The sequence below is a fragment of the Somniosus microcephalus genome, chromosome 10 (assembly GCF_052327205.1).
Source record: "Somniosus microcephalus isolate GS21.2 chromosome 10, FLI_Smic_1.0, whole genome shotgun sequence".
NCBI lineage: Eukaryota > Metazoa > Chordata > Chondrichthyes > Squaliformes > Somniosidae > Somniosus > Somniosus microcephalus.
This window is the reverse complement of record NC_140996.1, coordinates 228088538-228111883: the sequence shown is the minus strand read 5'-3', so window position 1 is coordinate 228111883 and position 23346 is coordinate 228088538.

Sequence of the window (23346 nt, the reverse complement as noted above, 5' to 3'; positions counted from 1 at the left end):
AGATATACAGAACTTCGAGACTAGGTGCTATATATGTGCAAGCCTTCCTTTATCTATAATAGCAAAATACTGCGGATGCTGGAAATCTGAAATAACAACATAAAACGCTGGAAAAACTCAGCAGGCCAGGCAGCATCGGTGGAGCGAGAAACAGAGTTATCGTTTCAGGTGTGGGACCCTTCATCAGAACTATTCAGTTTATCTATTTCTTTATCTATTCAGTGCACGTGTGTGAGTGTGCATGGGCTCAAGTCTCTGGAGTGGGACAACCCTCATGACTCAGAGGCGAGAGTGCTGCCCACTGAGCCATGGCTGACTTTCCCACTCGGCCAATAGAGGAGCTCGAATAGATGTTATCATCACGCTTGTCCTCGCTGACCTTACACAGCTCCCCAACACACATTGAATTCCAACTCTTTGTCAGGTGTAAGTGTCTCCATAGCCTCGCTCCACCTGATCTCGGACGCTTCCTCCAGCCCTATACGCCCTGCCCAAGGGCTCGGTTCCTCTGGCCTCTGTGCACACCCACTTCCTTCACCCTAACATTGCTGGTGCAGCCCTCAGTTGGCCCCCGATCCTACTCCTTGGGATACCCTTTATCAGCCTCTTTCTCCACGTTTAAAAAGGCTCCTCAGGATCCAGCTCTTTAACCCGGCTTTCAAGCGCTCCAGCTAACTTTCTGGCAGAGTCACCAAGCTTCGAGGATTGGCCCTGGAGACTCCAGGAATTGAAGATTAATCTCCTGGACTCCACTGCAAACAAAACCCGGGAGAAAAATCATAGGGACTTAAAAAAAATGGTGTGGGTTTTGTAAAGTCTGTGGGTTGTACTGTTAATAACGACACAGACTTCAGGAGTAACAAACAAACGGGTCTTTACTATTCGAAGGTCAGGGCGAATCTGCCCAAGGAATCATGCCACAACACTTATATACCGGTGTGGTCACCGTCGGTATTACAGTATACAGAAGCCAAACAAGTAGTGCCACACCTAAAGTAGTTCTCTTAAAGGTGAACGGTTACATACAATAGTTCTCTTAAAGGTAGACGGGTACATACACTACAATCCTCCCTTTTTAGCTTATTACATACAGAGTCCCCATTAAACATAACATATCTTCAACTTCATATAAAACAATTTACAGACATAGTCTCGGTGGGAAACAGTTCACAGGTTCAGTCTCTGCGGGAACAGTTCACAGATTCAGTCTCTGATCTTGACTCGGTCCGAACAACATCTCTTTGGTGTAGATGGTTCACATTGCTAGCGTGACTCCTCCATATCCTTTTCTTGACGTAACAGCTTGAACTTTCGTCCTGCTGAACCAGCAGTGCTGACTTTTACAACAACTGGGTTGCCTTGATATTTTCCTACTTTCCAACTGATTTAACTCCTTTCGTAGGGTCCACGCATGATCTGGTAGAAGTGATAATATTTGCGATAGTTATCATCTTCTGCTTCTTCTTTTTCTTTTCTGCTTTTTGGAGACTCTCGGGGCTCCCTTATCAGCTGCCAGCTGTAGCGCCACCAACTCTCTATGTTCCTTCGACTTTAAGTGCTTCATCCTGATTTCGGCACTTTGGGAGTTTTCATCACAAACTGGGCAGACCACATCCTCGTAATATTCAGTGTCACTCAACAGGTCATGGTAATATTCGGGTTCGTCCTGAGTTAGGCCAGCGAGAGGGCCTTCTACTTCCTCCTTACCCATCTGGACGTTAGCTGACTGTGGTTCCTTCCCTAGACATCTTTCTTGAAAAGACTTCTTCATGCATTCATCTTCATCCCGCTCTTCCTGGGTTTCCTGCAAATCCTTCACTAATGACCTCATTTGTGATTTCAACACTTCCCCTTCCCCCGGGGATTGATTGATCGGGCTATTCAATCCTTCTACTGGAGCAGCTGTTTCAACATTCTGTTGTTCACATAGACGCGATTCAGCGTACTTTTGGCATCCCAGTAAAGTCTGTTTTGCAACCTCAGCTATTTCCCAAACTTTTGAGAGCTCCGAACTCCTTCCCGTTGAAGATTGAAGCTCGTGTTCAGATTGTTCCCATTGCAGAGTCTTTTCCCTCAGCATATGAAGGAGTTGGCTGACCGTTAGCTCTTCCATGGGAACACTGTGGATCAGAGTCTTCTCCATTTCATCCACCTTTTCCTCCAATGCTTCCACCTTCTGTTCCTCTTGTACTTTGGCTTTCAGCGCTCGGAAAAGTTGCACCCTGATGCTCTCTAGCTCATGTTCAGGGACCATTCTTACAGTCTCTGTGTTTCTTACAGTTTCCTTTTCTTCCACTGAAAGGATTCCCAGTTGAATCTGTTCTTCAAGTTGTTGAACCTCGGACATTGCCGCCTCATATTTGTCTTGGGTTTCCTTCAATATTTTTATGACATCTTGTCTTTCATGTTCTGCCATGTCTTTCACCTCTAATTTCTCATCTATGGATGGAACTCCTACCGATGAGTCTGTCTTGGCCTTGAGCTCATCAAGAATTTCCTGCAGCCTTTGGACTTCTTGCTCATGTTCAACCTTTAGTTGTTCATATGCTTCTACTGAAACCAGCTTTTTGGAGGTTGCCGAGTTAACCCCCTCCAGAATTGTAGCCTGGGCCTGTTCATACTGTTCTTTCAACTTCTCACAATCTGCTTGTAAGGAGTCGTAGAGAAGAACTGGAATAACATCCTGGCTTCCTGAAGATTCCTCTTCATTTGCTTCTTTCACAATTTCCTGTTGGAGTTCAGCCAAGGCTGCTATGCTATCTGCCTCTCGAAGTCTCACTGCCATCAAATCTTCTTAATTCTTGCAGTCTATCTCAGCCATTTTCCGATTACTTTCATTTAACTGAGTGAGTAGTCCCTTATTCTGGGCTGAGAGATATTGCACCTTCTCATGTAGACCATAGCACTCCTTCTCTGCTCGACATAGCTGGTTACTGCTGATTTGGTTCTGTGTTTCAAGTTCCAACATCCTTTGCTTAGCTTCTTTCAGTTTCGCCCCTATAAGCTCCTCTTGCAACATGGCCACATTATTCACATCAGGTAAAGAAGCGTTTCTCTTTTCCATGTCCAAGATTTTTTTCTGCATATCTTTAAGTGCACACTGCGATTCAGTTTCTCTTAACCTTGCCTGCACTAGCTCCGTCTCCAATTGCAGAACAAAATCCTCAGTGTAGCGTGGTTTGCCTTTATGCTGTATCTCTAGATCATGCAAATATTCTAACTCCTGAACATCATAAGGGAGATGTGATCGATAATTGGTCACGATGGCTCTATGGTCGCTCTTTGCTTGAGCTAGCTGCCTCTGCTGTCTTTCCAGGTTCTCCCATTCGGTGTCCCAGAACTTTTCCATTGTTTTCATCTCTTGTACGAGACGGTAACTCAACTGTTCTAATTGTTGTCGTACTTTGAAATAAGTTTGAGTCCGAGTTCGGTGTTCTTCCGTCGTGGATAAGTCCTTAACTTGAACAGGCTCAGAATTCTCTGTCAAACTGGAGTTCTGCTCTGAAGCTTTATTCTTCTCGGTAGCATAAGCCTTTATGCATGTCTTCGTTTTCTCCACCATAGTCGGCAAGTTCATTTTAGCCTTGTCTTCCATATTTGAGTTGGTCTTATCGTCATCCGTTTCAGAATCTGAGCTGATAGCTTGCACCGAGTCCTCACTCATTATGGCTTTTAGATAGTGCCATTCCATGTCTATTTTCTTGATCCACTCTCGTCCTAGAAGTGGTGGTCCTCCCTCAGATAATACGTACAAGTTCATTCTTGGGTGTTCTTTACCCCTATCTCTCACCTTGACTCTTATCTTCCCCATGGGGTATACCTTATGCCCCGTGTATGTCTGCAATACGAACTTGGTATTTCTTAAGGGTATGTGAGAGAATAGCCGGTGGTAGTCCCTTCGATTTCTGATAGAGCTGATCCAGTGTCCAACTCCATTCTTACTTGGACTCCAGCTATTTTTAGTATGACCCAGATAGTTTGTAGGTCAGCTTCCTTACTCACATTGTGAATTCTCAGACTACCCAGCTCCTGGCTGTTTGGGTCTGAGTCTGAATTCTGTTCGTCTGAACTCTTCTCAGCCACCTTGTGTACCTTGTTGTACTTTTCTTGTGGTGGCTTCCTTTGGTTGTTGGTCTTCTTCCCTGACCGGCATACCTTAGCGATGTGACCCAGTTTGCCACATTTCCTACATTCTTGGTTCTTAAACCAGCATTGATTCTGGTCGTGTGTTGTCTTCCCACAACGATAGCATTTTGTTGTACTTGAGGTAACTTGGTCCACCCCGAGTGCCGCCGCCTTTAGCTGCATTTCCGCCGTTCCTTTCGCTGCGGCTTCGTGCGATGTGGCTATAAGGACAGCCCTGTCAAGTATGAGGTCGTTCTCTTCGAGTAGTCGCTTTTGTGTCCCTTCCTTGGACAATCCGCATACGAACTTGTCTCGCAGTGCCTCTGTCAGATTCCCTCCGAACTGGCAGCATTTCGCTAGCCTACGCAGTTCGACCAAATATTCCGCGTTGCTTTCGTCTTTCCGTTGCGTTCTTGCATAGAATTTGAATCGTTCAGCCAACATCAACGGTGTGGGGTTCAAGTGGTCCTTCAGAACAGCCACAATCCCTTCGAAAGTCTGATCCGCCGGTTTAGCTGGTGCTAGTAGATGCTTCAAGAGCCCGTATGTCTTTGCGCCCATCGAGTTTAGCAATGTTATCGCTTTGTCGTCTTCCTCTATTTTGTTGGCTTCACAATAGATCTCGATGCGTTCCACGTACGTGGCCCAGTCTTCTATCTCAGAATTAAAATCGTTAATATTCCCTCGCTTAGGCATCTTCCTTTCCTTGGGAGCAGCACAAGTATTTCTTTAAATTCTTATTTATTATTTATTTATTTCTAAGATGGTGGTTTTTCCCGCGAAAATGGCGGTTTCCCGCTCTTTCCTTCTCTCCCCGCCCCTTCAATGGCGGTTTCCCGCGTCTGTCGTCTTCTCCGCCTAATGGTGGCTTCCCGCGTTTCTTCCCTGGTGGGAGGGGTACGCTTTCCCCACAGCGGACAGGTTCAGCCGCTGGGCTGGCTTCCGCACAGCTCCCCTTACTCGGCTCTGTCTTTCTCTCCCGCTCGCACGGCTCTACCGGCGCTGGGTACCCCGTTCACGGAGAACAGTGCAGCCGCTGGACTGGCTCTCGCGCAGTCTCTCTCCCCTTGCTCAGCTCTGTCTCTCTCTCCCCCACGTTCGGCTCTACCGGCGCTGGGTACCCCGTTGGTGGAGAACAGTTCAGCCGCTGGACTGGCTCTCACGCAGCCTCCTTTGGTCGGCTCTGCCTCTCCCACACGCCCGGCTCCCGTTCACCTCCCAGCCCTCACGCAGTCCGGTGCTTCCCTCCCCGGCTGCGGCTGAGTTTCTCTCTTCCCGCGCCTGCTCCCGGTCACAGCGCTTCGTGGCTTCGGTCGCTGCCCGGCTTTTCCCGCCGATCGCGGTCCGGCTATCTCACGACGCCGTTGGACCCGCCTTCCTGACCAGCTCTGCTCCCCCTCGACCGTGGTCGAGTGCACAGCCCTTATCCTCCGGATTTCGTTACACTTTCCCCTACTCACAGTCTCCGCGGCCGCCTTGTTTCCTGCTGATCGGCTCACTCCGCACCGTGGTAGAAGGGTAGTCAGTGCCTGTTGCTGATGGAAGCTTTTGTTGCTAAAGTCTTCCTCCTTTCTATTGCTGCAGCCTCGTGTTTTCTCCCAGCATAACGACGAGGGCGGTTGCCTCTCTTCGACGCTCTTTAGTTGCTTTGGTAGTCTTGCCGCAGGGTACGATCGGACTCGTCGCCACTGTAAAGTCTGTGGGTTGTACTGTTAATAACGACACAGACTTCAGGAGTAACAAACAAACAGGTCTTTACTATTCGAAGGTCCGGGCGAATCTGCCCCAGCAATCCTGCCACAACACTTATATACTGGTGTGGTCACCGTCGGTATTACAGTATACAGTAGCCAAACAAGCAGTGCCACACCTAAAGTAGTTCTCTTAAAGGTGAACGGTTACATACAATAGTTCTCTTAAAGGTAGATGGGTACATACACTACAGGTTTTTTTCCATTTTCTTTGAACACTTTCATTTATTAGTTCTAAAAATATTGGTGATGGGAGGGTTGGGGGGGAAAGGCTGGTTGACTGACAGTGAAGAACCATCCAATTGGGTAATAAACATAAAAACATAAGAATTAGGAGCAGGAGTCAGCCATTCGGCCCCTCGAGTCTGCTCCGCCATTCAATAAGATCATGGCTGATCTTCGACCTCAACTCCACTTTCCCGCCTGATCCCCGTATCCATCGATTCCCCTAGAGTCCAAAAATCTATCGATCTCAGCCTTGAATATAGAGAAAGAAAGACTTGCATTTCTATAGCGCCTTTCACGACCACCGGACGTCTCAAAGCGCTTTGCAGCCAATGAAGTACTTTTTGAAGTAGAGTCACTGTTGTAATGTGGGAAACGCGGCAGCCAATTTGCGCACAGCAAGCTCCCACCCACAGCAATGTGTTAATGACCAAATAATCTGTTTTTGTTATGTTGGTTGAGGGAGAAATATTGGCCTCAGGACACTGGGGATAACTCCCCTGCTCTTCTTCGAAATAGTGCCGTGGGATCTTTCACGTCCACCTGAGGGAGTAGACGGGGCCTCGGTTTAACGTCTCATCTGAAAGACGGATATACTCAACGATTCAGCATCCATAGCCCTCTGGGGTAGAGAAAATCCTCCTCGTCTCAGTCCTAAATGGCCGACTCCTTATCCTGAGACATTGCCCTCCTAGTTCTAGACACTCCAACTAGGGGAAACAGCCTTTCAGCATCTACCCTGTCAATCACCCTCAGAATCTTATATGTTTCAATGAGATCACCTCTCATTCTTCTAAACTCCAGAGAGTAATGAAGAGTCTTTTCGCTTTCCAATTGGCTGTGGGAAGGCGGGGCGCCGTGAGATTGGACGTGTCGAGCGACCAATGGCGGGAGTGTGGGGGGCGGGGCGGTTGGAGGCGGGAGGTCACGTGATGAGCTTCCAGGAATACGTCCAACCCGAGCTGGCAATGCTCCTTCCTAGCTCAGCAGTTAGTTTCCCTTGTAAAGCGTTTTTGGAATGCTTTTTTTATTATTATAGAATATAAATGCAAATCTATGAAGGGTTTTGAGAGAGTAAATAAGGAGAGACTGTTTCCACTGGCAGAAGGGTGAGTAACCTGAGGAAGCAGATTGAAGAAAATTGGCAAAAGAACCAGAGGGTGAGATGAGGAGACTTTTTTTTACACAGCGAGTTGTTGTGATCTGGAACGCGCTGCCTGAAAGGGCGGTGGAAGCAGATTCAATAGTAACTTTCAAAAGGGAATTGGATAAATACTTGAAAAGGAGAAATTTGCAGGGCTGTGGGGGAAAGAGCAGGGGGGGGGAGAGTGGGACTAATTGGAGAGCTCTTTCAAAGAGCCGGCACAGGCACGATGGACTGAATGGCCTCCTTCTGTGCTGTGAGATTCAATGGGGGAAAAATTCAGTTGTTTGCGCCTCCCGTTAGCGCCTTAAGAGGGCGCCAATTGGGGCGCAAAGTAACTAGCGCCCGGGCGCGGCGATGTCTGCGTCGCTCGCGAAATTAACTAGACATCTTGCGGCGGCACTAAACACTACCGCCACGATCTCCTGCGCCGGCAGATTGTGATGTCAATCGAGCGCGCAACGCCCCGGACCGGATATTGAGTGGCGCCCCCTGCCTTACCGCCTGCCGCTAGCAACGACAGGTTGAGGGGAGCGTTTTGCAGTCAGGAAGGGACTGGGGGAGCACTATTTAAAGGCGACCGCTTCCTGCCTTTTTTTGCCGGTGACATTTATGCACCACGTATTCTGTGAGAGAGAGAGAGAGACTTCTGGAGAGATTCAACGCTGTGTGAAGGAGTTTTGGGTACTGAGCAGCACTTTGCAGGTTTATTTTGATTTGCTCTTCCTTGCTTCGCCAGCGCTCTGAGGTAGCGCCTCGCTCCTTGGCCTTTGCGCCTTAAGACAGGTGTGAAGCGCCTGATTTAGCGCTCCAATCACCTCCAGGGGCGATAAAAGCCAAGTTTGCTGTCGGAGGCGATAATTAGCGCCAGGCGCTAAACTTTGCGCACGGCCGATAATGGCGCCCCAAGCGGGGCGATACTGAATTTTTCCCCCTGTGACTCTATAATGTTGGTGTCTGTGGATGTTTAGAAGGCGGGAAGCTTTTCAAACCTGTGGGGGTGGGGGAAATCTCAGCACTCGAGAATTTAAGTACGAAGAAAGGAAAGATGAAGGACAAGGGCAAGGGTGAACCCTGCCTCGAGTCGGCTCCGGTTTGGTAAACAGAGCATTTTGTATTCAGCAGCTCCTGTCAAACATTAGTGTTTGAAATGAATTAGTCTTCGAGCCCACAGCTCCCTAATCTCGGCCTGTGTAAAGACAGCCATTCTTCAGTGCGAGCACAGCTCCTGTGAGATTTGGGGAGCGAGATTTTTGCCGGTTACCATGGGAGGTTGCCCAAGGATATTAAAACGCTTAATGATGATAAATCTTATCCCGCTATAAAAATGACTCTGCTGTCCTTCCTCTATTTTTCTGTTTGATATTCTGGCTTTTTGTTGCTTTCGCCTTCCTTTTCAAAAAAAAAATGTCATCGAGACGAAGGGGTCAGTTTTTGAATGGCTGTCTTCCATTTCGCACCCTGCCTTGGGTGCCGGAGAGAAGATTAATTTCAGAGTCTACAGCACTTGACGGAAGTTGGAACCTGACCCGCGGCAAAAGCCTTTTTAAATTAAATGAACTGGTTGACTTTATAGCCGGATCCTGGTTTGATTCTTTATCTGTCTGTAAATAAGACGAAGGTTCTGTATTCCTGCCCCTGTGGTGAATCGCTGATTTTAAAAAAAGGATTCTGATCTCTGGTGCGGACAGCGTCAATAATAATCATGCTGCTGTAGCTCAGAAGTAGCCATAGTAAACTTTATGGGCAGGATTTTCATTGTGCTGTGGAGGCGGGATTGGAGGCGTGTGGGGGGTTAAAATCCCGAAATCAGGGGTCCCGACCCCTTCCCGCCCCAACCCGCCTCCATGCCAGTTTCAAAGGAGGCGGGTACCCGCCCCGCACTGGGACCCACCTCCCCGAGGCGGGAAGGGATCAGTGCCAATTAACTGCCAGTTAACAGGCAGTTTTTAGCCTAATCCCTATTTTTGATGTTGAAGTGTGGGATTCCCGACGGCTCCAAACCACGCCAAGTTAGAGGAGGCGGGCCGTCGGGTTGAAGGGCTTGGAGGGGTCGAGATGTCGGTGTTCAGGTGAGTGATGTGTGCATGAGTGCAAAGGTAAGTGTGTTTGGTGTGTCTAAGTGTTTAAAGAAGTTTTAAATTACCTTTTCTTACCTTTTCAGCCTTCCTTCCTTTAGGTCCCGGGAGTCCCTCATCTCACCGGCACAGAAAGCAGAATGGCTGCGAACTGTCAAAAGTGACAGCCTTCAACTTACTGTGCAGGAGAGATTTCTAACTGAGTCTGTGGAGAAGGACTCAGGTTAGAAGTAAGACTGTCAGTGTTTGACAGCTTCAAACAGCTTTCAAACGCTGATATTTTATCTGTCAAAACCTCTTGACAGATGAAATTTCAGTCTGTGACGCCACCTGTTGCCGGGTGGCCCTTAATTGGCCTGCTGAGCCTGCTGGGCGGGCTCAACAAGGTCAATCATGTAAAAATCGCGCGGATTGGCCGCATCTCAATGGAGGCGGGACAACAACCCCGAAAGTTGTAGTCCCGCCTCCTTCCCGACTCCTGAGTTAAATTCCTGCCCTACATGTTGGTTCAGTGTCAGCTGGGGCTCAGTGGGTAGCACCCTCGCCTCGGAGTCAGAAGCCTGCTTGATGACATCACTGTGACGGGACGCTGGCAATCCCCTTGACTTGGCGCCAGATTCAAATTAATGTCGGGAGAGGCGAAACTCACGCCACGGAGATCGCTAGTTCTCTGTGGGCAGCTTTTGTCGAGGTGACAGCAAGTGCCGTCTGAGGGAGTGCTGCACTGTCGGAGGTGCCGTCTCTCGGATGAGACATTAAACTAAGACCCCGACTGCTCTCTCAGGTGGATGTAAAAGATCCCACGGCCACTATTTTGGAGACGAGCAGGGGGGAGTTCTCCCCGGTGTCCTGGGCCAATATTTATCCCTCAACCAACATCACTAAAAAATACATTACCACTTTGCTGTTTGCGGGAGCTTGCTGTGAGCAGATTGGCTGCCGCGTTTCCCTACATTAAAACAGCGACTACACTCCAAAAAATACTCCATTGGTTGTAAAGCGCTTTGGGATGTCCGGTGGTCATGAAAGGCGCTGTCGTAATGCTGTATTAAGTAGATTCTCGTGGTCAGTCGGGAATTAATCATCCTCCTTTGACGATTCCTTTCCTTGTTCTGCTTGCTGGAGGACAAAAGGCTTAAATAAAACTCCTGGGGGAGAAAATTTGGTTGGTTAGCGCCTCCCGTTAGCACCTCTGGGGAGCGCTAACAGGGGCTAAGTTCCTAGCCCCCCCCCAGAGGCACTACCCAACTGAATTTTCCCCCTTAACGCTGTCCTAAGGAGTTTTGGCCCTCAGCACCACTTTTGAGGTTCCTAAGCGCCAAGCTCTTTCCCTGGGCCTATCCATTAGTGCTTCCAACACAATTGCTTTCGAGGTCTCTCCAGGCCGAGATTTAAGGCTGCAATGAGCAGGGTGTGGCTGGCCAACAAGATGGCCCCTCCCCTTTAAGAACTGGACGGTGCCCGTCTGTCTGGCTTCCATGGTAACGGACATCGCCTGAGCTTCGGTAGCGTTCTGAGGTAGCGCCTCGCTCCCCGACGTTAGCGCCTTAAGAGAGGTGTGTGGTGCCTGATTTTGCGCTCCAATCACCTCCGGGGGGCGATAGAGACGAATTTTGCAGTCGGAGGCGATAATTAGCGCCGGGCGCTAAACTTTGCGCCCGGCCAATATTAGCGCCCCAAAATGGGCGATACCGCATTTTTCCCAGGAGTTATGTTGGAAGGTTAGGTTCAAGAAAAAGCTTGTTGTCTAATCATTGATTCTGCTCTCTCCCCTCCAAACTCTTAGGCCCGGATTTTGCGGTCCGCGGTGAAGTGACGGCGCTTGCTGTTACCTCCAAAAAGGTTGCCCACAAAGATATAGCGATCTCCGTGGCATGAATTTTGCCTCTCCCGACACTAGTGTGAATCTGGTGCCGAGTCAAGGGGATCGCCAGCGTCCAGCCACAGTGACGTCATCAAGCAGGCTAAGCAACCAATCACATTGAAGAATTCTCACAGCCGGCAAACCAGGAAGTTTGATCGCCTCTGGCTCCTTTGCCAATCACCTTAAATATGTCTTCTCTGGTTACCGACCCTTCTGCCACTAAACTGGGTTAAATTTCACTTTGATAACAAAGCACTTATCTGTACTACTTGCCAGTGACTTCCCACTCTCGCCAAATTCCCATCGCCACTCCGTTTAGCAGATTCTCCCAACTACGTGCTCACAGCTCAGGTTAAATGAAGAGGGGAGGGAGGTGGTTCATGTGGAGCATAATGGCCTGCATAGACCAGTTGGGCTGAATGGGAGCATAGGAACAAAGGAACAGGAGGAGGCCATTGAGCCCCTCGAGCCTGTTCTGCCATTCAATAATATCACGGCTGATCTGTAACCTAACTCCATATTCCTGCCTTTGGCCCATATCCCTTAATAGCTTTGGTTAACGAAAAGCTATCAATCGCTGATTTAAAATTCACAGTTGATCTAGCACCAATTGCCGTTTGCAGCAGAGAGTTCCAAACTTCTTCCACCCTTTGTGTGTAGAAGTGTTTCCTAATTTCACTCCTGAAAGGTCGGGCTCTAATTTTTAGACGCTGCCCCCCTAGTCCGAGAATCTTCAACCAGCGGAAATAATTTCTCTATCTACCCTATCTGTTCCCCTTAATATCTTGGAAACTTCGATCAGATCACCCCTTAACCTTCTAAATTCTAGGGAATACAACCCTAGTTTGTGTAATCTCTCCTCGTAATTTAACCCTTGGAGTCCGGGTATCATTCTGGTAAATCTACGCTGCACTCCCTCCAAGGCCAATATATCCTTCCTAAGGTGTGGTGCCCAGAACTGCTCCCAGTGCTCCAGGTGTGGTCTAACCAGGGCTTTGTACAGCTGCAGCATAACTTCTACCCCCTTGTATTCTAGTCCTCTAGATATAAAGGCCAGCATCCCATTAGCCTTTTTGATTATTTTCTGTACCTGTTCATGACATTTTTATGATCTATGTACCTGGACCACCCAAGTCTCTGTGGACCTCCACTGTTTTTAGCCTCTCACCATTTAGAAAGTACCCTGTTCTATCCTTTTTAGGTCCAAAGTGGATGACCTCACATTTGCCTACATTGAAATCCATTTGCCACAGTTTTGCCCATTCACTTAATCTATCGATATCCCTTTGTAATTTGATGCTTTCATCTACACTGCCTACAATGCTGCCTATCTTTGTGTCATCAGCAAATTTGGATATATGACTTTCTATGGCATCATCTAAGTCATTAATAAATACTGTGAATAGTTGAGGCCCCAACACAGATCCCTGTGGGACACCACTAGACACATCCTGCCAATTTGAGTACCTGCCCATTACCCCTACTGCCTGCCTCCTGCCGCTCAGCCAATTTCCTAACCAGCTAAATAATTTGCCCTCAATTCTGTGGGCTTCTACTTTAGTTAACAGTCGCTATAAAAATCCCAGAGACCCAGGTAAGGCCTCACAGCGTCGGCGGGAATCCTGAGCGGCAGAGCGGGGTATAAAAGTCCCAGAGGCCCAGGTAAGGCCTCACAGCGTCGGCGGGAATCCTGAGCGGCAGAGCGGGGCTATAAAAGTCCCAGAGACCAGGTAAGGCCTCACAGCGTCGGCGGGAATCCTGAGCGGCAGAGCGGGGCTATAAAAGTCCCAGAGACCAGGTAAGGCCTCACAGCGTCGGCGGGAATCCTGAGTGGCAGAGCGGGGCTATAAAAGTCCCAGAGGCCAGGTAAGGCCTCACAGCGTCGGCGGGAATCCTGAGCGGCAGAGCGGGGCTATAAAAGTCCCAGAGACCAGGTAAGGCCTCACAGCGTCGGCGGGAATCCTGAGCGGCAGAGCGGGGCTATAAAAGTCCCAGAGACCAGGTAAGGCCTCACAGCGTCGGCGGGAAACCTGAGCGGCAGAGCGGGGCTATAAAAGTCCCAGAGACCAGGTAAGGCCTCACAGCGTCGGCGGGAATCCTGAGCGGCAGAGCGGGGCTATAAAAGTCCCAGAGACCAGGTAAGGCCTCACAGCGTCGGCGGGAAACCTGAGCGGCAGAGCGGGGCTATAAAAGTCCCAGAGACCAGGTAAGGCCTCACAGCGTCGGCGGGAATCCTGAGCGGCAGAGCGGGGCTATAAAAGTCCCAGAGACCAGGTAAGGCCTCACAGCGTCGGCAGGAAACTCGAGCGGCAGAGCGGGGTATAAAAGTCCCAGAGACCAGGTAAGGCCTCACAGCGTCGGCGGGAAACTTGAGCGGCAGAGCGGAGCTATAAAAGTCCCAGAGACCAGGTAAGGCCTCACAGCGTCGGCGGGAATCCTGTGCGGCAGAGCGGGGCTATAAAAGTCCCAGAGACCAGGTAAGACCTCACAGCGTCGGCGGGAAACCTGAGCGGCAGAGCGGAGCTATAAAAGTCCCAGAGACCAGGTAAGGTCTCACAGCGTCGGCGGGAATCCTGAGCGGCAGAGCGGGGCTATAAAAGTCCCAGAGACCAGGTAAGGCCTCACAGCGTCGGCGGGAATCCTGAGCGGCAGAGCGGGGCTATAAAAGTCCCAGAGACCAGGTAAGGCCTCACAGCGTCGGCGGGAAACCTGAGCGGCAGAGCGGAGCTATAAAAGTCCCAGAGACCAGGTAAGGCCTCACAGCGTCGGCGGGAATCCTGAGCGGCAGAGCGGGGCTATAAAAGTCCCAGAGACCAGGTAAGACCTCACAGCGTCGGCGGGAAACCTGAGCGGCAGAGCGGGGCTATAAAAGTCCCAGAGACCAGGTAAGGCCTCACAGCGTCGGCGGGAATCCTGAGCGGCAGAGCGGGGTATAAAAGTCCCAGAGACCAGGTAAGGCCTCACAGCGTCGGCGGGAAACTCGAGCGGCAGAGCGGAGCTATAAAAGTCCCAGAGACCAGGTAAGGCCTCACAGCGTCGGCGGGAATCCTGAGCGGCAGAGCGGGGCTATAAAAGTCCCAGAGACCAGGTAAGGCCTCACAGCGTCGGCGGGAATCCTGAGCGGCAGAGCGGGGCTATAAAAGTCCCAGAGACCAGGTAAGGCGTACCAGTCTCCAGTCTGGAAGGAGAGAGGTAAAAAGTAATCCAAGTGTGACGTCACCAGAAAGCGGGTAAGTGATTGGTTGGTAAGTATTTCTCCCTTTTAAGCTTAAATCTCTTTGGTTTATAGTTTCTAAGGTGTGATATTCACCATCTAGAATCGGGGCAGAGGATATTTAAGAATAATATTAATAAATTTAATTAATTACATAGAATGGGAGATCAGGCGATGTGTTGCTGCTGCAATATGTGGGAGCTGGTGAACACCATTGATGCTCACAGTGATCACATTTGCAGTAAGTGTTGGCTGCTTGAGGAATTCCGGCTCCGTGTTGAAGAGCTGGAGTCTGAGCTTCAAACACTGAGACACATCAGGGAGGGGGAGAGTTACCTGGACTCTGTGTATCACGAGGTAGTCACACCAATTAGATTAATTAATTCAGATGTAGTCCGTGGCCAGGGTCAGGATGGTGTGACTAGAAGTGAGGCAGGTACGGGGATCCAGGAGGTAGTGTTGGAGGAGCCGCAGCCCTTGCACTTGTCCAACAGGTTCGAGGCTCTTACTCCCTGTGGGGACAGGAGCAGGGACTGCAGGGAGGATGAGCAACCTGGCCACAGCACCGTGGAGCAGGGGGCCATTCAAGTGGGGCGAGTTAAAAGAAATGTTGTAGTAACATAAAAACATAGAAGATAGGAGCAGGAGTAGGCCATTCGGCCCTTCGAGCCTGCTCCGCCATTCAACGAGATCATGGCTGATCATCCAAACCCTAGCAACCGGTCCCTACACCGACAGCCATCCCACACAAGCCCTAACCCTGTAACCCCACGTATTTAATCCCCCCCTAACACTAAGGGCCAATTTTTTGTCATGGCCAATCAACCTAACCCGCACATCTTTGGACTGTGGGAGGAAACCGGAGCACCCGGAGGAAACCCACGCAAACACGGGGAGAATGTGCAAACTCCACACAGACAGTCACCCGAGGCCGGATTTGAACCCGGGTCCCTGGCGCTGTGAGGCAACAGTGCTAACCACTATGCCACCGTGTATCGTTAGGGGGATAGATAGAGTTCTTTGCAGCCGAGAGCGAGAGTCCCGAAGGCTGTGTTGCCTGCCCGGTGCCAGGGTTAAGGACATCTCCTCTGGACTGGAGAGAAACTTGGAGTGGGAGGGGGAGGATCCAGTTGTCGTGGTCCATGTTGGTACCAACGACATAGATAGGACAAGGAAGGAGGTTCTGCTGAGGGAGTTTGAGCAGCTAGGGGCCAAATTAAAAAGCATAACCTCAAGGGTAATAATCTCTGAGCCACGAGCGAATTTGGCTAGGACAAATAAAATTAGAGAGTTAAATGCGTGGCTCAAAGACTGGTGTGGGTGAAATGGGTTTTGCTTCCTGGGACACTGGCACCAGTACTGGGGCAGGAGGGAGCTGTTCCGTTGGGACGGGCTTCACTTGGCCAGTGCTGGGACTAGAGTCCTGGCGGATCATATAACTAGGGCTGTAGAGAGGGCTTTAAACTAACTAGTGGTGGGGAGGTTCCAAGAGAGCAAATAATAAAAATGACAACAGAGAAGGTCATAGACTTAGGTAGCAGTGGGGAAATTAAAAACCAGAGCGTGTCAGGAAGGGGCAGAAGGTATGGAGTAAAAGGTAAAGTAATAAAAAGGGCAAAAGCAGGAACTAAGTGTCACAAAACATATTTGAAAGTTCTCTATCTGAATGCACGTAGCATTCGTAACAAAATAGACGAGTTAATGGCACAAATAACTACATATGGGTATGATCTTGTGGCCATTACAGAAACATGGCTGCAGGGTGACAATGCCTGGGAATTAAACATACCAGGTTATTTAACGATCAGGAAGGACAGGCAGGAAGGAAGGGGAGGTGGGGTGGCTATGTTAATAAAGGAAGGAATCACTGTAATACAGAGAAATGATATTGGGTCAAAAGATCAGGATAATGAAACAGTTTGGGTGGAGGTAAGGAATAATAAGGGGAAAAAAACACTAGTGGGCTTAGTCTATAGGCCTCCGAACAGTTGCAACTCTGTTGGATGAAGTATCAATCAGGAAATAGTTGAGGCTTGTAATAAGGGAACATCTATAATTATGGGGGATTTTAACTATCATATTAATTGGACAAATCAAATTGGGCAGGGCTGCCTTGAGGATGAGTTCATTGAGTGTATTAGGGATGGGTTTCTTGAGCAGTATGTAACTGAACCGACCAGGGGGCAAGCAACCTTAGATCTGGTCCTGTGTAACGAGACAGGATTAATTAAAAATGTCCTAGTAAAGGATCCCCTTGGAATGAGTGACCATAACATGGTTGAATTCCATATTCAATTAGAGGGTGAGAAGGTTGGATCTCAAACAAGCGTGCTAAGCTTGAATAAAGGAGACTATGAAGGTATGAGAGCGGAATTGAGTAGAGTGGATTGGGAAAATAGATTAAAGGGTAAGATGATACATGATCAGTGGTGTACATTTAAGGAGTTATTTTACAACTTCCAAAAAATATATATTCCACTGAGAAGAAAAGGGTGTAAAAGAAAAGACAGCCATCCGTGGCTAAGTAAAGAAATTAAGGATAGTATTCGACTAAAAACAAGGGCATATAAGGTAGCCAAATCTAGTGGGAGGATAGAGGATTGGGAAAACTTTAAAAGACAGCAAAAAATAACAAAAAGATTGATTAAGAAAGGGAAGATAGATTATGAAAGTAAATTAGCAAAAAATATAAAAACAGATAGTAAGAGTTTTTATAGTTATATAAAAAGAAAAAGGGTGGCTAAAGTAAATGTTGGTCCCTTAGAGGATGAGACTGGGAAATTAATGGTGGGAAATATGGAGATGGCAAAAACACTGAATGAATATTTTACATCAGTCTTTACAGTAGAAGACACTAAGAATATTCCAACACTGGACAAACAGGGGGCTAAAGGGGGGGAGGAGCTAAACACGATCAAAATCACTAAGGAAGTGGTACTCGGTAAAATAATGGGACTCAAGGCGGATAAATCACCTGCACCTGATGGCTTACATCCTAGGGTCTTGAGGGAAGTGACGGTAGGGATTGTGGATGCATTGGTAATAATTTTCCAAAACTCCCTTGACTCGGAAAAGGTCCCGGCAGACTGGAAAACTGCTAATGTAACACCCTTATTTAAAAAGGGCAGTAGACAGAAGGCTGGAAACTATAGACCGGTTAGCCTAACATCTGTGGTAGGTAAAATATTGGAGTCCATTATTAAGGAGACAGTAACAGGACATTTGGATAATCATAATTTAATAGGACAAAGTCAGCATGGTTTTATGAAGGGGAAGTCATGTTTGACAAATTTGCTGGAGTTCTTTGAGGAAGTAACGTATAGGGTGGATAAAGGGGAACCAGTGGACGTAGTGTATTTAGACTTCCAAAAGGCATTTGACAAGGTGCCACACAAAAGATTATTGCTTAAGATAAAAAATCACGGGATTGGGGGTAATATTCTGGCATGGATAGAGAATTGGCTATCTAACAGAAGGCAGAGAGTTGGGATAAATGGTTCATTCTCAGACTGGCAATCAGTAACTAGTGGTGTTCTGCAGGGGTCAGTGCTGGGTCCCCAACTCTTTACAATCTATATTAACGATTTGGAGGAGGGGACCGAGTGTAACATATCAAAGTTTGCAGATGATACTAAGATGGGAGGGAAAGTAGTGAGTGAGGAGGACATAAAAAACCTGCAAGGGGACATCGACAGGCTAAGTAAGTGGGCAGAGATTTGGCAGATGGAATACAATACTGGAAAGTGTGAGGTTATGCACTTTGGCAGGAAAAATCGTAGAGCAAGTTATTATCTTAATGGCAAGAAACTGGAAAGTACTGAAGTACAAAGGGATCTGGGGGTCCTGGTGCACGAAACTCAAAAGGTTAGTATGCAGGTGCAGCAAGTGATTAAGAAGGCCAATGGAATGTTGGCTTTCATTGCTAGGGGGATAGAATATAAAAATAGGGAGGTATTGCTTCAGTTGTACAAGGTATTGGTGAGACCACACCTGGAATACTGCGTACAGTTTTGGTGTCCATACTTAAGAAAGGACATACTTGCTCTCGAGTCAGTACAAAGAAGGTTCACTCGGTTAATCCCGGGGATGAGGGGATGGACATATGAGGAGAGATTGAGTAGATTGGGACTCTACTCATTGGAGTTCAGAAGAATGAGAGGCGATCTTATTGAAACATATAAGATTGTGAAGGGGTTGGATCGGGTGGATGCAGGGAAGATGTTCCCGATGATGGGTGAAACTAGAACTAGGGGGCATAGTCTTAGAATAAGGGGCTGCTCTTTCAAAACTGAGATGAGGAGGAACTACTTCACTCAGAGGGTGGTAGGTCCATGGAATATGCTGCCCCAAAAAGCTGTAGAAGCTACATCATTACATAAATTTAAAACAGAAATAGACAGTTTCCTAGAAGTAAAGGGAATTAAGGGTTACGGGGAGCGGGCAGGAATTTGGACATGAGTCTAGGTTCGGATCGGTCATGGCCCTGTGGGTAGCGGAGCGGGCCCAGGGGCTGTGTAGCCTGATCCTGCTCCTATTTCGTGTGTCTAATTTTGTTAGATTCAGGAGATGGTTCTGTGATAGTGGATTGGCGGTTAGGATCAGATCAGCCATGATCTTATTGAATGGTGGAGCAGGCTCGAGGGGCCGATTGGCCTACTCCTGCTCCTATTTCTTATGTTCTTATGTTCTTATGTTATGTGGGACTTCATAAAATGCCTTCTGGAAGTCCATATAAATGACATCCGTAGACATTTACTTGTCCACTACTTTAGTCACCTCCTCAAAAAATTCAATCAGGTTTGTCAGGCATGACCTGCCTTTCACAAATCCATGTTGGCTCACTGATCAACTGAAAATTTTTGAGGTGTTCACTCACCCTATCCTTAATTATAGACTCTAGCAATTTCCTGACAACAGAAGTTAGGCTAACTGGTCTACAATTCCCTGGTTTCCCTATCTCGCCATTCTTAAATAGTGGAGTGACGTGCAATTTTCCAATCTAAAGGAATGGTTCCTGAATCGAGAGAACTTTGGAAGATTATAGTTAGGGCAACTGCAATGTGCTCACCTCCTTCCTTTAAAACCCTGGGGTGGAAACCATCTGGTCCTGGAGATTTGTCACTCTTTAGTGCCATTATTTTCTTCATTACTGTTATTTTTCTTGCGTTAATTTTATTGAGTCCCTGTCCCCGATTCAATGGCCCGTATTTTCTGATCGCAGGCCTCCTACGGGCGGAGGCCTGCGTTCTGGAAAAATCTACGCCCTTACCTGAGGGCTCCCGGGACGCACGCCCTTCCGCTCCTGGGCCTCACCAAACTTGAAGTGCGCAGGGCCCACGTATCCCAGGGGCGCAGATAGTTCGCAGCGTCCCAGGGATCACGTGGGCCATGGGGAGCCAATCACAGAAGGAAATCTCCTTTCATACATTTGACAGGAAGACCGGTCAAATAAATGGAGATCACCCCGAAAACATAGTAAAACTTTAAATAATTTTTTTTTTAAATCACATTTTAAAAATGACTTGAAATTACAATAAATTAAGTATTTTAAACAAAAATTTAATTTTTTGAAAAAAATAATTAAAGTTTTTTACGGGGCTAAAAATAAACTTACCTTTTTCTAAAAGTATTTTTAAATGATAAATCAGTGACATTTAAAAAAAAAACTATTTTCAACTCTTATCCTGGTAAAAGCAGGCCTTACTGCTTTTACCAGGCGTAAGAATTGTAAGTGTTTTCTGCGGGCGGAGGGTCGCCAAAAAACGGAACTCTCCCCTCCGCGGAGGCCCTTCTCCAGGGCAGGTGGAGGATCTGGCAAGAGCTTTCTTGACAGATCGGAAATGCCGGTTTTCAGAGCATGCCTGAAACCGGCATTTCCGATGTTCCGATGGGTGGGTGCACAGCGCGCACGCACCCGTAGGGATCGGAATATCTGGGCCAATATTTCCTTGGGATTTCTAGCACGCTATCCTCATTATCTAGCGTAAATACAGGTTGAGCGTCCAAAATCCAGAGTTCTGGAATCCGGGATGTTCTGGAATCCGGACTCCGGGACACTTGGTTGCAGGGTCATCCGGAATCCGTAAAATGTTCCGGAATCCGGACACCCTGAGGGAGGCTTACCAAAAACCGGAAATATCACAACCTGGGCCCGGGCATTTCCAGACTCGGCACGTGTTTCTGATGTCCGAAGTCTGGAAATATCACAACCTGGGCCCGGGCATTTCCAGACTCGGCACGTGTTTCTGATGTCCGAAGTCTGGAAATATCACAACCTGGGCCCGGGCATTTCCAGACTCGGCACGTGTTTCTGATGTCCGAAGTCTGGAAATATCGCAACCTGGGCTCGGGCGTTTCCGGACTTCGGACATCAGAAACACGTTCCGAAGTCCGGAAAAACCCGAAAACCGGCTCGGCCTCGGTCCTGAGGTTGCCGGATTCGGGACATTCTACCTATACTGACGCAAAGTAATTATTCAACAAGTCCAACATTTCCTTATTATCATTGACAATGAATGGCCTGTTTCTGTGCTGTAGACTCTATGGGGTGAACCGTAACCCCAAAAAACGGGCGGGTCGGATTCAAGTGAGATGTGAAAATTTTTTAAATCTCAAACCCGACCCCAACCTGCCTCCAACCCGCTCCGCTTCCGGGTGTAACGGAGGTGAAACAGGGGGCAGGCAGCCAATCCGCCCCCAGGAGGTGGGTTGGCTACTTAGATATTATAATGAGGATGGGAGCCTCAGATTTAACTTCCCTTACATGTTTAACCCTCACCGCCCGGGTTTCCCAGGCCAACGGCTCAAGGGAGGCAAAGAGAGCTTTGGAAAAGATAAGTTCCCTTACAGCACTGCTTGTGGGCCAGGAGGAGCAGGCGCGTTTCCCCTTGGTCCCCCAAGCTATCTGTTTCCCTGGGATCAGATCTCACCCCCGTGCCATCGAACCCTCCCCGCCCCCATCAGATCCTCTCCTATCCAAAGAACCCCCACTTTGGGGATCGGACATCCCCCCTTCCCCCCCTCAGGGTCAGGGATCAGACTCCCTCTCCACGCTCCCACTACCAGCTGCAGGCTCCTTCCTTGCGGCTGCGGCCTGCTCCGGAGTGGTCCCCGCCCGACTGGAAGCCAAGCCACTTGGAAAAAAACGCCCCTGTCATTATCAGGACCTATGTAGCTCGATGTAACTATCTGACCGCTGGTTATGCCTCACGAGACATGGTACAACCAGACGGTTCTTGCATGGTGCAACCTCCGCCCATTTGTACCTGAATTTTGCATCAGGTTCCTAAATAAGAAACATAGGAATTAGGAGCAGGAGTCGGCCATACGGCCCCTCGAGCCTGCTCCGCCATTCAATGAGATCATGGCTGATCATCGACCTCAACTCCATTTTCCCGCCCGATCTCCATATCCCTTGATTCCCCTAGAGTCCAAAAATCTATCGATCTCAGCCTTGAATACACTCAATGATTCAGCATCCACAGCCCTCTGGGGTAGAGAATTCCTAAGATTCACAACTCTGAGTGAAGAAATTTCTCTACAGCCAGGCTCGGACCCCAATTTCCATCTTAAAGCTAACTTACGCCTGTTTCTTCTGTGAAGTGCCTTTGGAGGTCTTACTACCTTAAAAAGGTGCTATGTAAATGCAAGTTGTTGTTTTAGGTGCAAGGTTGCTTCCCTATTAACAGGAAACTCTTTTTTATCCGGCACCGACGGGACTGGCGTGGTGCTGGTTGATCAAAAAGTCCGGATTACAGAGAGGTATACTTACTAAGGTACGAGAGCCGCGTACACGGCCACAGATCCAGGCGTCCCTGTTGCATGGCAACAGGTGCAGGAACCCCGGTTACACGGCCACAGATCCAGGAACCCCGGTTACATGGCCACAGATCCAGGAACCCCGGTTACACAGCCACAGATCCAGGAACCCCGGTTACACGGTCACTAATATGAAGTAAAACTTACCTGAACCTACTCCTGAATTTTGCCGGTTAAGAGAGATTTCCGGTTATTTAGGTGCCGGTAAAAAGAGAGTTTCCTGTAACAGGCCCAACTGGATGTGGCATTAGGAGGACCTTGGGCGTCAATGGGGTGACCAAAATGCCCCCCTCCCCCCACCTCCCCCCTACAATTTTCAGCTCCTGGACTCCTGTTTTTCAGGTGAAAAAAACAGATGGGCATGAGTTGAATTTCTCCCTGAATAACACTGAGAGAGAATCCAGCCCCCAGACTTGAGCACAAAAATCTAGGCTGACACTCCCAGTGCAGTGTGAGGGAGTGCTGCACTGTCAGAGGTGCCGTCTTTCGGATGAGACGTTAAACCGAGGCCCCGTCTGCCCTCTCAGGTGGACGTAAAAGACCCCACGGCCATTATTTCGAAGAGTTCTCCCCAGTGTCCTGGGGCCAATATTTATCCCTCAATCAACATCACCAAAAACAGATGATCTGGTCATTTATCACATTGCTGTTTGTGGGAGCTTGCTGTGCACAAATTGGCTGCCGCGTTTCCCACATTACAACAGTGACTACACTTCAAAAAGTACTTCATTGGCCTTAAAGTGCTTTGGGATGTCCGGTGGTCGTGAAAGGCGCTATAGAAATGCAAGTCTTTCTTGTTTTTAGTTAAACAGCTACCCATCCATTAACAACTACAGTAACTAGCTAATAAACATAGTAGAGTGCTCACCAGCCACTCTGCCGGCTTCTTGCTGTTCAAATACCTTCTTGCTTACAGACACTTACTTAAACTCAGTCGAGCAGAAAAGTTGGAACCAATCGGCCAATTGAAACACAGGTACTCATTGCAAGCCAGCCAATCAAAACATACCCAGGCGCCAGTACTTTCCTAGCACTAGCCAATGGGTGGGAGAAGTCACGAGGAAGAAGAAAGCAGTGAAGAAAAAATGTTTTAAAGTTATTTCTCAGGTATAAAAAGGGTCTAGAAT